The sequence below is a fragment of the Filicampus tigris genome, chromosome 2, assembly GCF_054856515.1.
Source record: "Filicampus tigris isolate MCC_2025a chromosome 2, RoL_Ftig_1.0, whole genome shotgun sequence".
Classification (NCBI taxonomy): Eukaryota; Metazoa; Chordata; class Actinopteri; order Syngnathiformes; family Syngnathidae; genus Filicampus; species Filicampus tigris.
This window is the reverse complement of record NC_141218.1, coordinates 18,818,384-18,834,871: the sequence shown is the minus strand read 5'-3', so window position 1 is coordinate 18,834,871 and position 16,488 is coordinate 18,818,384. Positions and strand designations below refer to the sequence as shown.

The 16,488-nt window shown below is 38.0% G+C and overlaps 1 long non-coding RNA gene across 1 annotated transcript; it reads right to left on the bottom strand.

Moving 5' to 3' along the window:
- Positions 1–5,502: 5,502 nt before the first annotated feature.
- On the bottom strand, positions 5,503–10,338 carry LOC147151687 (uncharacterized). Its single transcript, XR_015089815.1, has 3 exons — positions 10,236–10,338; positions 5,672–5,746; positions 5,503–5,600 (listed from the first exon to the last, which is right to left on the bottom strand). It is a non-coding gene; the product is annotated as an uncharacterized LOC147151687 (long non-coding RNA).
- Between the last annotated feature and the right edge of the window lie 6,150 nt (positions 10,339–16,488).

Sequence of the window (16,488 nt, the reverse complement as noted above, 5' to 3'; positions counted from 1 at the left end):
GATCTCGTGTGTTTGTCACACAATGAGACACAAAAAGGGCATCCTGGTATAATACATTCAACAACTATTTCAAGGTTGTAAAAAGAAAGAAGTTTGATGGCAAAGCTTTGGGTGCATTTCTGAATACTTGCTCAGGGGATTTGTCCTTAAATGAAGATATGGCTCATGTTATTCAATCAAGAACAGTGTGAAGTCCACATCTTGTTTTTGTCATGGAGCCCTGATATATATGTTTATGTTTAATGTGTAACGGTGTATATAACGGTCTGTCAGTGTTTATCATGTTATGGTATAAAAATCATGTTTGAATAGGAAAATGCCAATGTTCAAGTGCAGCTGTGGACTGTAAGGGCGTGTTTGTTTTACTTATGCTGGCATGCCTCTGTGTGTGTGTGCTGTAGCTGGGTGGGAGTGAACGGTCAGGATCTATCGGCGCCACTCTTATCAGCAGCACGCGTTTTTTTTTCTACTGAAAAAAAATATACAGCTCATTATGTGTGGATTTTATTCTTGAACAAATATAGCTTTCTTTTCTTGTATAGTATTGTATAATCTTAAATTCCAGCGTTCTTGTCAAATTATAACTTTCTATTCTTGCATTGTATTGAGTTTTCCCCCCTTTTGTTCTTTTTTCGTTATTCTTCAAATAATGATTTGTTTTTGAAAATTAATCCGCATTCTTGCCAGCCAAAACTGCAAAACCCTTTTCTGCACGACAACCTTCGGACAGTCAGCCTTCTCCTATAAGAGTTGTAAACTCTGGAACACACTGCCATCAGAAATGAATTCCATCTTGGATTTTAAGATGTTCACTAACAAAAGTCGAACTTGGCTGAAGAAAAAACAAAAGTGTACTCATCTGTAAATAGTATGCCTTTTGTGTGGTTTTATTGGAATGACAGTGTCTATTATATATATTAATTATATGATTTTTTTTATTTTTATTTTTAAAGTGATGTACATTGTATACTATACTGTAACGTTGTGACTTAGTGAAGGTTTTATGTCATGTACTGTCAATGCAATATTGGATTATTGAGTTGTGTGGTTTCTTTTGCCTTTTTAATTGATGTATATTTTACATTTTAATATTGCATTGTAATGTTGTGGAAGAGCCCAACTTGGGACTGGAGTTGAGAATCAGCATTAGCTAATATAACTTCTTTACGCATCACATCAGATGCAAGCTTGTAACTTTGTTTGACTGCATTGTCCCTGTCAAATAAAGATTTATTATTATTAAAAAAAAAAAGTTTGTCCTACAAAATAAACATAGTTTTCCACCTATATTACAACTTCATTTCTGTGGTAGTTTAACTTTATCCTCACATGATGACTTTATTTTGGACAAATGAAAACTTTAATCTTGAAGTATTCCAACCTGAATTAACAAAAACAAGAACGACAACAACAACAAAAAAGACATTTTCCTTCTTATATTTTGACTATTATTTATAAATATGACTACATTTTCTTGTCAAATCCGTACATTCATTATTAATCGTATTCTTGAAAATTACAATTCAGATTCCTCCTAATTTTGCAATTTAACTGACTTTCATCTTATAAAATTGAGTATAAAATGTATACTCATAATATTTTTCATTTTATTCTTGGCATATTAAAACTTTATTCCAATCAAATTGCAGATGACTTGACCCCAGAGATGGGGAATTCAGGTCCAGAAAGTAAAAACCCTGCCAGAGCTTGTCTTGAGCCACTGGTTCTTCAAATCAACTTATCTCGTTTACCTGCCGGTTGAGTAGAAGCACCTGTGGCTACAGCCAAATTGTGGCAGGGTGTTTACTTTCTTGACCTGGATTTGCACATTCTGTTTGACCTGGAATACTGTAACGCTCCTTTTTTTCTTTTTAAAATCACAAACAACCTATAATTCACATAACATTGCCATAAATTTCCTCAATGAATTATGATTTAATTACCGGAAATATTTTCTGCGGAACATTTTGCCATTAATTCCATAATTATGACTTCATTCTGGTAATTTTTTAATTTTATCCTCTTTTTTTTTTCTTCTCTTCAGTGTTATGTAACTGTCATGCAGTAGATTGGTGTTTCAGCAAGGTTCTGGAGGCCAGCGGGTGTCAATTACTCCATCAACAGCCAGGTCAGGGGGCTGTTTCTCTAATTGGAGATAAGGCTGGTGTTAGGGACTATCGGCGATAATCTCGTCAGTTCCAGCGTCTTGCTTCACACTGCAAAACATATTTGTTCAAGTGATTAGCTGAAAAGCAGCAGCAAACTCAGCAAGATGCCCCAACCTTCCGACTTCGCTTGAGGATCTTTATCTACAAGCACTTTAACGGATGTTGTATGTGCTTATCTTGGGCAGCAGGAATTGATATACCTATAATCTAAGGATCTAAGACAACAAAAAAAAAGCCCTCACTTGGTCACGTTGAAATGTTTTGGTTTCCTGCACCTGTAGTACACTACTTCCCTCTGAACCTAAACAGGTCAGTGGCTGACCTAAAATTATTATCCTTATTTGACAAAAGTATGTCTCAAAAATTAAGGAAAGATCCAGTCAAACAAAAATGAGACAGAGAAATTACGGTATGTGAATTTCCATACACTAGAGATCAGTGATTATGAACCACAGGAGATAATGTTGTGAATATAAGTGAAAATGGAACTTAACACCATTACAAAAAGAGAAGGTTTTACTGTTAGCACCAGTCTATATACAGAGCTGAGCATTTTACCCAAAATTTGCGGTCCATTTATCGCCTTCCACCTACAGCCGGGGCACAATTCCATCATCCATTAATCCACCATTTTGTCCGGCCGGACCAAATATATATATATATATATATATATATATATATATATGTATATATATATATATATATATATATATATGTATATATATATATATGTGTATATGTATATATATATATATATATATATATATGTATATGTATATATATATATGTGTATATGTATATATATATATATGTATATGTATATATATATACGTATATATATATATATGTATTTATATATATGTATTTATATATATGTATATGTATATATATACAGGGTCAGGCAAAATGATCTGACACCAGTGTAGATTAAATAAAAGGCAAATATATATGTATATGTATATGTATATGTATATATATATATATGTATATATATATATATATATATATATATATATATATATATATATATGTCATGTCATGTCATCTTCCAAACCGCTTATCCTATATAGGGTCGCGGGGAGTTGCTGGAGCCTATCCCAGCCGTCAATGGGCGAAGGCAGACTACACCCCGAACTGGTCGCCAGCCAGTCACAGGGCACATATATATATATATATATATATATATATATATATATATATATATATATATATACACACACACATACACACGCACACAGTTTTATACATGCCTGAAACACCCCAGTCCATTGTTAGCAGCTGGTTCATTTGTGCTGCCAGGCTTTTATAGAGAGCAGTTATCATCTTTAACCAGGAGGTGTGAATCATGTCGGGTCCTGGTGTTGTCCAGCTTTTCATCTTATACACCCTTGCTTGGATATCTGATGCTGTTTTGATCATTGGTTCTTGTTCTGAGAGTTTTCTCTGGTCCACTGGTAAGTGTGCTGAAAGACATTGGGTGTTAACGCCCAATTTATATAAGAAGAAGGAGCCAAATGGGCTGTCAAGGAAACACAAGCCCCGGCATGGCATGTACGACTAAGAAATTGAAGAAGTGAGTGACATCGAGAAAACATACCAGTGGCTGGAAAAGGCTGGACTGAAAAACAGCACGCCGGCACTAATCATGGCAGCACAAGAACAGGCAGGTCAGGGATAGAGGCCAGGGTCTATCACATCAGACAGGACACCAGGTGCAGTGCTGTGCAAAGAAGACCCAGAAATACTGAAGCACATCACTACATGATGTAAGGTGATGGCAGGCAAGGCACACATGGAGCGGCACGACTAGTTTGCAGGAATAGTGTACCAGAGCATCTGAATCAAATATGGACTGGAGGTTCCGGAATCAAGATAAAGGGGCACCAGCGAAGATGATTGAGAGCAAACATCAAAAAAGGAACATGAAAAACAAGAGAAATACTGTACCTAAGACTGAAAGCAGAATTAGAGAAAATGTGTAGGGTGGGCCGTATATGGCCCAAGGGCCGTAGGTTCCCCGTCCCTGCTCCAAAGGATGAAGATCCCCTATCGCAACTCCCATGAGATATTTTTTTTCATTTTGGGATTAGTGTACATGCATGACGATCATGTGGGATTAACATCAGGAGAAATTGGTTTGAGCCCCCAGGAAGAGAATTAGCGGTGAATTTAATGTCAAAAAGGGATTTGGGAACATGGAAGGAGGAAGTTGCGGGCATTTTATTTATGAAACATGCAAAATGTATTCCCGCACACATTCAGTAGATTTAATTATCAATGCTGTAAACACAGAGGTAAAGAGGTCGTAGTAAATCAGACACAGCCCTCTGAGGGAGGAGAAAAAAAGTCTAATCTCTTTTAAATCAAGATCAAAACATCAGCCAGTCCTTGTTTTACCTCCTGGAGCATTGAACGCTTTAGAAAACATTGCTGCTTTCTAGTCGAGAGGCCCAAAAACAACTGACAACATCCACCCAAGAACTCCAATGTTTACTTTATCTCATAGGAGGTAATGAGAGCCAACCCCACTTTTATGACCTTCTTAAGTCCGATATTATTCACAACTAATACAATTCTTGGTCAGATATTAGTTAAACACTAAAAGCCTGAACAAAATCGGGGAGAGGTTTTAGGCAAAGAAACTGAGGGAAATTTAACTGGCAGAACACCAAAAAATCTAACAAATGAAACCACATGCAAAGCTTGGAACAATCTTTGGCTTTTTCATTTTAGTTAGTTGTTATTTTCTTTTGACTTTTGTTTTTTGTTAGTTTAAATTCATTTTTAGAGCTGGTTTGTAAGGTTTTGTTCGTTATTAGTTTTCAAAAATGCAAAAAAAGTTTCATTTTCATTAGTAGTAGTATTGATTTTAGGTTTTTTTTATATCTATCTACATGTGGACGTGAGTGTGCAATGTATTATACAACTTGAACGAAGCGGTGCCTGGGACCTCAAACAAGCTGACGTATTTTTGGGAGGTTAATGTCAATAAATGTTTGCGGCTCCCAGGGCCTTCTTTTCCGTGGTCGAAATGGCTCTTTGAGTGTCAAAGGTTGCCGAGCCCTGGGCTAAATGCTTGGAATCATCAAGAGATTCACAGTAGATTGAACAGCAACAGCACACTCTCGATCACAATCTACACTCATAGCAAATAATAACAACTGCACTCATTTTCCATCTGGATGCTTTGCACACACTTCCAACGTGTCATCTGAACGGTTTTGCATGGGCGAACAGCTGCGATGATTCATCTCAGTTTGACCATTCCTCGTCATGCGTCAGAGCTCATCCTTCCCTCCATTTTCTGTTTGTCGGTTTGTCGTCATTAGCGTCGTTGATGAGCTGGTGCCTGTCTTGGCTGACACGCGGGAGGGTCCCAGCTGAGGTTCCAACTTCGAACCTCAGCTGTGAGGCAGATGTGCAGTTTTGAATCTACAAAAAATGCATGGTATGACCCCTTGAAATAGAGACTGAAATATGTTTCTGTGAGACACAAAACCTGCCTTGTTAAATGACAGCGATGAGCATGTCACACCTGTGTTTCATTTGCACGCTGCAGCTTAGCTTTCTGCCGGCATCTGGAAGGAATGGCAGAACAAAGCTGTCAGCAAGTGACTCCAGCACAGTTATACTGAACCTGCAAGACTGCGTAAGTACTTCACAATCAGACACAAACACAGGAATAAAAGAATAAAACATTAATCGCTCAACCTATTGAGACCTTTAAGCTTTTCTTTGGGGAGCATTTTTAATTTTCTCCTCTCTGTATGGGATTAGTTCTAAACCGTATGACTTTTTTTAACCTCAAGATATGAGCTAAAAAAAACTCAAATAAAATTGGTCAAATGTGCAGCAACAGTAAATATATGTCTATAATATAATATAATAATATAATAATAACATCACATTCTTGTACAGTATTTGTATAATCTCTTTATTTCCTCAAAAAGAGGATTTTGATTTTGAAATTAAATATACTTGAATTTGAGGATCCAGGGTCCCGTGAGGGAGTAAAAGCAAAAGAACGCGTATACATGGTGATTTACAAAAGGCACTATACTTGGTTTTAGCTCAGTCCTTTTTCACCAGTGTAAAAAAAAACAAGCAAACTAACACAAAAGGGGCTGACGCTAGATATTTTGGTGCACAAAGCATCGTGGTGCCCCCTAACCACCCCTCACAGAAATGAACAATATCTGAGTACCGGTATTAGTCAGTTTTACTTTATTTTACCAAATATTTTGTCAATGTTTCAAAAACTTTCACAAAAATAAGAGATAAATCATAATAATGAAGTATTTATAAAACACTAACAATGGCACCAAATACTCAAACAAATACAACTGAATAATAATAATAAATAAATAATAAATAAAAAAATGCCACTGCTATAAACTCATTCACTGCCAGACATTTTCAGACCCTCTTTTACCCTAACGTTTGAAAAAATTTGAAAAAAATATTAAGAAGTTCCTGGAATTGAATGGCTGGACTGTGAAAAGTTAATTTGTCTATGGAAGTGAATGAGTTAACAAATAAACATCTGGAAATGAACATGAATAAGGAACTTTAAATCAAAATTTTAAAATGCAAGCCCCAGTTGTTAGAGGCCCTACAGAGACACACATCTGCATTTCCGGGCTGCAAAGTCAGCTTTCGGGTCACGTGTGCTGGCCATAGAGCAGGATCAGGGCACTCATGTCTCTAAACTGTCACATGCTGATGACCTCTCAGTGACATCACTCACCAATAGTAGACCGACGAGAGGGCTGCACAGGAGATGAATCTTTTTTTGCGTGAATAAGCCTATGTTATTTTTGTATTACATATATTTATTAACATGCTTTACAAACGTTTATTTTTAATATTATATACTGTTATTATTATAATTCCTGTTATATGTGTCATATTCAATAAAAAAGGTCAAATATGCACCTAAGCGCTGTTGTAAAATTATTTCTTATTTAAAATTGGGTAAAAACATCATTAAAATAATGTAAAGTTTTAAAAAGTACAGTTCAACTACAGGATCAAACTATTGACCAGAGCTGGGCATTTTACTAAACATTTGCGGTCCATTTATCAGCTTTTTCCTGCAGCTGGGGTACCCTTCCGCCATCCGTTTATCCGCCTTTTTGTCCAGCTGGAACAAATAGTTCAACAAAGGCTCACTGTGGCATGAAAACTTCACCGCAGCTGGAGTAAATGCATCTCCTTTGAGGACCTTTTTGCTTTTCGTACCTTTTAGCACCTCGGCCATTGAAACCATTGAAGCCTCACCGCGAAAATAGACGATACTTTTACATAGACGGAAAAAATGGGCTTACACCTATGCACAGTCTGACAATTTTTTAAGTTTCCCGTCTATTGTTTATTGCCTATAAATGGGCCTCCGTCATAGGTAGACGGACCGGTCCATCACATAGGCGGAATGCCCGATCTGTTATTGACATATTAAAATCTGCACTTGCATTTTAATTAAAATGTTAACATTGTTAGGTATATAAAGAGAAGTTAACCACTGTTTAATAAAACTCAAAGTAAAATTAATTGTCCAATGAAAACAAAGAAAAAACAAAAGATGCTTTTTATGCTAATCCTTTTGATGCTCACTGATTTGAGCTCTGTGTATTATTGGACTTTGGAGCCAAAATTTTTCAGAAAATAAAAGCGACTGTACAACAAAGAGGAGTGAAACCATTAAAATGATGAATGACTAAACGAGTGCGAGGCTGAAACAAAAGAGCAAACATCTCCCGCGTTTCATACATCAAGCGGTGTGTCGTAATGAGCGCGCACGTACAAAGCGGCCATCTTGGGCCGGCGCTCGACAAGCCGGCGTGAGATTAATTGAATGTGTCAGTCGCCCATGTTCCCCCCCTGTTGTGCACTCAAACGATGACAGTCCATCCATAACATTACAAGATGTTTTCAATCAGCCGTCATTTCCTTAAAGAAACGTCTGCTTTGAGGACCGTCAGCATGCTCTCGGCTTGCCGGGGGACAGTCGCTCACAGTGAATTTTAGGATTTTCGGAAGTGCTAGAGTTGCTTCATTGGGGTTGAGTTTTCATCAACTTGGAGTTAGATTTTTGGATACCTGGGTATTTTCATGATTTAAAGATGGACTTCCGGAAACTTTCACGTGAGAATAAATAATAATAATAATAATATAATTATTATTAATATTAATAAATTGATATTTGTATTATCACCAGTTTTAGTAGTCAGGAGTCAGTAGTAGTATTATAATATTATTTAGTGTTCAAATTCAGTAGTATTCTTGCATTGACAGAGAACGTGAATTAGAAAGGTTGAAGTAGAAAAACAAAACATCTGAAACTTAACAAAAGCTGTACAATATAAGCAGAAGCCATTGTAATGACTGAATAAACAAACAGAGAGGGGGTGTATTTATGGAATGACTTTGACGAGTCATAATCTCCTTGTGAATAGTGAGCTGCTATGCACACTCATTCCATTATTTAAATGCATATGATTATACACGCACGAATGAACGAACGCACGCACAAACACACACACAATGGGCCACATGAGGTTCAGGTATAAGAGTATAAGAGCAACTGGATTAACATACACGAACACAACTTTAATACGTTAAATTGTTTTTTTTTTTAGATGCTGTTACTGATTATTGTCATCCGTGACAGATGAACCAGAACATTTGCATTATGTCAGCAAATCGTGTAAGACATCTGCTCAGTGAGCATCTTTCTCTGTATTTTTGTAATGCCCACACAGATGGCTAACAGTGATGGCACAAATATCTATCTATCTATCTATCTATCTATCTATCTATCTATCTATCTATCTATCTATCTATGCATCTATCTGTCCGTCCGTCCATCCGTCCATCCGTCTATCTATCTATCTATCTATCTATCTATCTATCTATCTATCTATCTATCTATCTATCTATCTATCTATCTATCTATCTATCTATCTATCTATCTATCTATCTAATTGATAGATAGTATCCGTCTGTCTGTCTGTCTGTCTGTCCGTCCATCCGTCTATCATTCTAAAAATAGGCTACTGCATTAAAGTGAAAATGACGAATCAGAGATAACCAAATTTTCCCCTATTTGAGTGTTGTGAAACATGATTCAGGAATCAAATTTGAAATGAGAAAATATTTAAAAAAAAAAAAAAAAGTTCATTATTTTGAATATTTTATTCGTAGTTGAAAAGGAAAGTCATTGTATTCTGTTTTTATTACTGTTTTACAAAATGTTCAAACTTCATTGGAATTGGTGTGTGCTACGGGTGTAACGGTACGCTAAATCACATTATTTTTATATTTTTGGTCCAAAAAAACAGTTGTTTTTTTTAAATATGCTTATTTTGTACATTGGTAAACATTTTTTTTTTTTAGAAAAGAAATAAAAGCGAACCATTCGGGTGACATACTAAGAAATTACACCGGAATGAAAAATACACTAACAATAAAGATCTCTTAATTTTGTAAATTATTAAGACACTGAAATCTTTAAACACTCAGCAGCAACACATCTAAGTATTCAAGTTAAAGACAAGTTGTCATTATAGTACATATACACATTTTGTGATGAAAAAAAATACATACCGGTACAATAACAGTTACAATTATTGCTAACCGTATTAAAACTCTTTTTATAATGAAATACAATAACTTTAAAGTCTTTATGAAATTATTTGCACGTTTTAGGCAATGAAATCTTTGAATGTTCAACAGCATATTGTAACGAATTTGGTTGTCTGTGTTGTGGTCGGATTTGTGTTTTGCTGAGTTGTGATGTTTCCGAGGTTCATGAATGCATCGTACGGCTAGCGAGAGAAGCAGGGGAGAACGAGGAACAGAGCTGCTGTACTTTGTTTTTGGCTAAAAATACTGCTTGCTTCCTCATCTAAGAAACATTCAAAGTCGGATATTTGTTATTATGTTAGACGTGTTACCTGCAACATAGCCGCCAATCTCATGTAGCAATGTCGGCACACAAGTTTCGGACTTATACACGTGTCTTTCCCCATCGGCGATTTTAACAGGAAAGCGCAGTGTACGAGGCACCTTTGAGCTCTGGCTTGTTTGCGTATGCCATTATAATGCCATTTATCCATGCATTTATGATTTATGACGGCTTCTGGCGTCCTGGCTCCTCTAGTGCCGCCGCCCTCCTCTACCGCGTGCAACAGTCAATAGCGCCCATGCGTAAACCCGCGCTAATAAGTGGACCCAATCGACGCAAGTGGACCGAACCGAACATGCCATACCGAAACGTATTAATACACCCATGTGTACCGTTACACCCCTAGTGTGTGCACTAGTTAATATTACCACTTTGATGATATCTGTAAATTTGTGAAGAAAGCAATAATGTGCACAAATTAATATTAGCAAATTGATGCTATCTGTAAACAATTTCCTGTTTTTCTGTCACAATGAATAGCTTTCCTTTTTATTGTGTTTTTTATTTTCATTTTATTTATTTATTTATTTATTTTTTAATGCAGTGGTTAACTTATCTTTAGACTTGTGTCGTGAATCGTGTGACAGTTAATGTTAAAATTTAGTGAATAATGTAAACATTTTGTTCAATTCCCTTTGCATGGGGAAAACAGTGTTGACATCAGAACAACTTAATATTATAGTGGTCTTATCTATTCAAATCTATCTTTTCAAAACTGAGATTATATTTGTGAAAGGAGATTTTTTTGACATACTGTAGCTCGTCTGTTGAATGTCATTAGACTGTGTAGGTATAGCCTACCGAAAGAAGTGTCAGATCTATTCAAGTCAAGTCAAATGTATTTATCCATCCATCCATTATCTGTACCGCTTCTCCTCACAAGGGTCGCGGGGCGTGCTGGAGCCTATCCCAGCTGTCTTTGGGCAGTAGGCGGGGGACACCCTGAACTGGTTGCCAGCCAATCGCAGGGCACACAGAGACAGACATTCGCACTCACAATCACACCTAGGGTCAATTTAGACAGTCCAATCAACTTACCATGCATGTTTTTGGAATGTGGGAGGAAACCGGAGTGCCCGGAGAAAACCCACGCAGGCACGGGGAGAACATGCAAACTCCACACAGGGTGGCCGGAGCCGGGATCGAACCCACGACCTCTGAACTGTGAGGCGGACGTGCTAACCAGTCGACCACCGTGCCGCTCAAATGTATTTATATTATTTATATTTATAAAGTTTCAAAGGACTTCACATGCCCACAGTTGACAAATATTAACGGCATCTCCTGATCTTATCCCACAGGAGTGCAAGGAAAAACTAAAAAAAAAGGATGAATTTTGTTTGTGAATATGTAAGTAAGTAAATTTATAATCTACTGTATCTTGCACTTCTAAAGGAGAGGATTTACAAAGTGCTTAAATTCTCTCACTAGGCCACACCCATAAAGGCAGACATCACACAAATTCTAAAGTGCATGCGCATGTGAGACTTTCGCCTTACACCTTATGAAACCAGTTTGTCTTTGCATTCTCTTATGTTTTATGATTTTGCTTTTATATTTTACAATTCAGTGCTATTTTCTTTTTTTAATAAATGTGTGTTTCTTGAGAGGCTGAGGCTGATTAATGGCATTTCAGTTTAGTTCAGTTCACATCCAATCTCTCATGCTCCATTTAAAAAAAATGTAACGCACAGTGCTGAATTGAGTGTGTGCTGCTAACGGAGTGCATGTGTGTTTGCACCTGTGCATAAATCTGCTAAGCAAGCGGGGTGGGAGTGCGAGGTCATCTATCTGGACCGTTTAAAGAAATGATGGCGTGGCGTCTTAACGCAATTACGACTCCTCTCGTTCACCATTTGCCAGCGTATTAGCTCACGCCATGGGAACCTTTTGCGATATATTGTGCCGCGCTCCACGTGCGCCCCGCGGCTGAATTTAACCTCAGTTTAAAGGTCAAACACGAGCCGCTGTCAAAGGAAAGTAATGAGATGTTGCGACCGCCGTCTGCTTCTTTTAGTGGCCTTTCTGCAAGTTAGCATAGTTTTGCTAGCATCCTAACTTGGGAACAAGGGAAAAAAGATTGAATTGGTGAATTAGAAAACATGTTTTATACCACTTAAAAGCTCTCACAAAAACGAGTGTTTCACCCTGATACCTCAAGAAAACTATTGGATTTGAAACACAATTCAAGATTTTATGTCAGTTGAAGTTAAGTCGCATCAATCAATCTTGTTGCCGTGTTCTATGAGTTTGTTTTCAAACCTTGAAATTGATTTTGAAATATATCCAACAATAGATGTCAAGCCACAGAAGATTCGAGGCAAAAATAACAAATCTACTGTTTTGAAATTGTTTGTGATTAGTTGGGTATGTCAGATCGAGTTACCTATTGATTTTGGAACATTTGAGATGGTTTTGCTACAGTAGTGGCATTTAAAGGTCAAATGAATACATATTTCCTTTCTTGTGTGCTCAACCGATTAATCGTTTTCTTTAGAATTTCAAACACACTATTGATTTTAAGGCTGCTTGAGGAAGCAGGGGTCAAAGGTCATATTGTTTTGAGTTTTTTTGGCACCACATGCAACTTTCAACCAATTTTCTTCACTGCAGAGTTTTCCATAGACAAAACAATTACTGACAACTCTTTCAGTTTAGAAGATAGTCAGTAGAATGTGATTGATGTAGAGAAGTATAACAATCCAATTAGCATATGTGTGTGTCTCTGCAGCATGGACAGCAGCTGTGTTTCATTTCAAGCTAATACAAAACAGGCTCATCTCGTCCCAAAGGTTTTTTATTGTGGAACTTCCTTCGGACCTTTGGACTCCAGTTCTCATCTCGTTGTGTGCTTCCAGTCTGTTGCTCGCATAGTTCATGCTCCCGTTCACTTCTCTCATGACTGACTCAAGCCAACAATCCTCTCAACCATCAAATCCCAAATCGCAGGTTTGTTTCGGCAGTCGTCCGTCTGAGCGCCTCACTCGCGGCCTCCATCTGTTTCGCTCTCCGCCGTCTGAGCTTGTGCACTCGCGTGGTTGATGCTAAATTGATATTCTGTCGCTTTGGAGCAAGAGTTTGAAACACCGTTGTGTCACACTGTTGTGTCACAAACAGCTCAAGTGTTGATGAAGATATTTCAATTTGTGGACAGTGTCCACCTTACAAGCAGTGCCATTAAAAACACAACAATGACAAATGACAAATGTTGGGCAAAACGCAGAGAAAAAAAGATCCTTGGAGAATGATTGCAGCTCAGTAAGAGGCAGTAATAGTCATTCACCGCAGGATATATGAATATATGCCTGTTAACATTGTTGTAATATTTGCCTTCGATTTTTGCTTTGTGTTAAACTATCCATTGCTGAAAAGTATGTAACACCACGACAACAATGCTATTCATTAGCCCGTCTAGTTTTGTTTTCTGTTTAGTTTGACAGTACATTGTACATCAACTGGGAAGGGCAATAGGCAGCTTGAAGATTGTTCACTATTTTTCAAAATGCTGCTTATTGCAAAGTGAATTTAATTCACTGGGACCATATGTCAAAGTTGGAGAACAACAACTTTTTCTCATAAAATTCACAAGTTGTATCACTCATATCTGAAACCACCAGTGTACGCCAAAAATTACATAATGGATTTTTTTTTATACGTACAGTATATGCATAAACCTTTACACTATGAAAGTATGAATCTTAAAAAATTATACACGAGAAGCACATTGGCATGATGGCTTTGTCATTCATCATTAAAAACATTTTGACAGTGTTAATTTATTTTAATACTTCAAACCAGAACTGGGCATTCGGTCCCAGGGACGCAACGGTCCGTCCGTCCTGGATGGACACCCATTTTGTAGTGAGGATGGGAATTTTTTTAAAAAGGACAGATTAAGCATGGAGGGAAATTAGTTTTTGTCTGTCCCTTTATGGGTCCCTAACCGGGTCAAGTACAGACTGAATGTGTTGTGTTTGGTTCTTTTAAAAAGCAAGACTACTGCATGTTATCTTCTATGGAGCTCCCTTCATTAATTGCCTCCACAATGCTTGTCATGTGCTTCCCAGTCGTCACATTGCACATGCATAGTCTGCCCTCTAGTGGTTCAACACATGTAATACCATGGATAAGGCCACCGTCGCCAAGTCAAGGACGCCATTTCACTGACTGACAGAAACACGCCCAGCCTGTCTTGTGTGTGAAATCCGGGATAGCAATTTTGTTTTGTTAACATTTAGTACCTTATCCCTTTGGTGTTTTTTGGGGGGGCGGGTTTGCGGGGGGCGGACCTACGTAATGTAAGGATGGAATCGCTTTAAAAGGACAAGGACGCAGGATGATAATTTTTAGAAATAAGGATGGAGGGACGAGGATGGAAGGGTATCCAGGTCGGGGACGGAGGACGAACCAGAAAAATAGGTGAAGTGCCCAGCTCTGGTTGTTGCTTAGGGGAAAGATTTGAGTGATGGACCAGGCTTTGAAAACAGTGAGTCACTCTTTCTGTTCAAATATCAGCCAGTGGGGCTAGGGGTCCAAGCTACAACAAATCACTATTGTTCCTCGTCGCCCGTTGCACCTTTTGTGTACACAGAGTACCACAATCCCCCACGGAAAAAAAGGCGAATGACGGATGACAGAAGGGTACCACGCTGCAGACGGATGACGATTAACGGACGCTCAATTTTTTTGTAAAATGCCCAGCTCTGGTTCCTAGTTGTGTTTGTATTAGTATGCTTAAGATCTTAAGAAACATTGCTGTCAATGTTATGAGAACATCTCAAGGGAGTATTTTAATAGGGTATTTCTATCTCGTTGGGTTTCACTTATTGCAGGGGTGGTCTGGAACGAATGGAAGCGGTTTACCGTATACTCACCGTTTCCTATGAAAACAATTAAAGTTTACCAGCATCAGACTTTGGACATTTTTTTTCTGCACATGTTTTCCATTGGAGAACAAAATCGTCTTATATCAAACGATTGGACAAGCAAAAAATAGTTTTCATTTTTTTCAGTGTCCTTTTGCTCGCTATATTATCAGCAGAAACGAGAGCAAGGGGTCCATCAAGTCAAGGTTTAGCCAGGGCCAGGCAAGGCCCCCTCCAATGAGCCAAGCTCAGCATTTTAACCAGACAAAGGCCTTGTATCTACAGACAATGCAGAGGTGGCATTTTCCTATGCCACCTAGTTTTTGCTTCTTTTTGAAAGGAGATAACATGAAAGACAAACGAGCCAGAGGACAAAGCTCGTTTGCAGGTTAGGGTGGAAATGTCAAGCTGTGCAGAAAATACTATGACTTTCATAGACTCTGAGAAGGATTGTCAATTATGTCCTTTTTTTCCCCTAAAGATGAAGCATGCAGAAAAAAAAAGGCTAATTGATTCAGAAGCAAAGACAAGCCAAAAGCCAACACAAACACTCCAACAAATTAAAGCTACTTGTAGTTCCCTTAAAAAAATCAGTAAGCAAAGTTTGAAGCGTGTTTTAAATAGATGAACACGTGTCATTATTTGTTCCAATCAAGATGCTTGATTGATTCTCGGATATGCTTTACCAGAGTTGATGGCCCTATCGCTGTGGTTCATTAGGGACCCAGTTCCTTGCCTGACCTCTGTTCCAGATTCATCCTGCAATTACCTTCATCAGACTTGCAGTGGTCCCCCATCAATATTCTGGCCAAGAAACCTGATGGTGAGGTGTTTGCATTTCAAAGGCCAAGGAGGTTGACAAAAATTTGATATTGCTGTCGAACGTGTTGGCCAAAAGTGTGATGGATAACCTTATACATTTACTCGGTTGTTGCTAAAATAAAAGCTATGATATAGAAATCATTGGTGTACCCAAGGCCAGTATCCAGTTAATTATATAAACTACTTCACATGGTCAATGAAAAGAAACCTCAAATAAAGAAAAAAATAATGCAAGCAGAGCTCCTGTATTTCCGTGGGGTCACTGAGTGAATTGACACGTTCTGAATGTTGGCGCACCATCTGTGCCGCAGATGACGCAAAACTGTTATGGTCATGTGGAGCAAATGTGCTGCCCATGTGGGCCATGATTATTGTAATGGTAAATTCACTTGTAAGGCGTTTTTCCACCTACAAGACACTCAAAGTGCTTCACGCTGAGTCCTCCTCCACCTACAGATGACGCAGCATCAAGAGCAACTGGGGCTTCGATATCTTGCTCAAGGACACTTCGATATGGTCACAAAGGCGCGAAATCGAACCCGCAACCTCTAAGCCTTGCCACTAAACTGTCCAGATAACAGAATTTCAGCATGGGATGTACAAAAAAAGTCTTCCTCCTGTGAAGACATGCTTCTCAAAGAATAAAGTAACAGTTAGTATACACTGA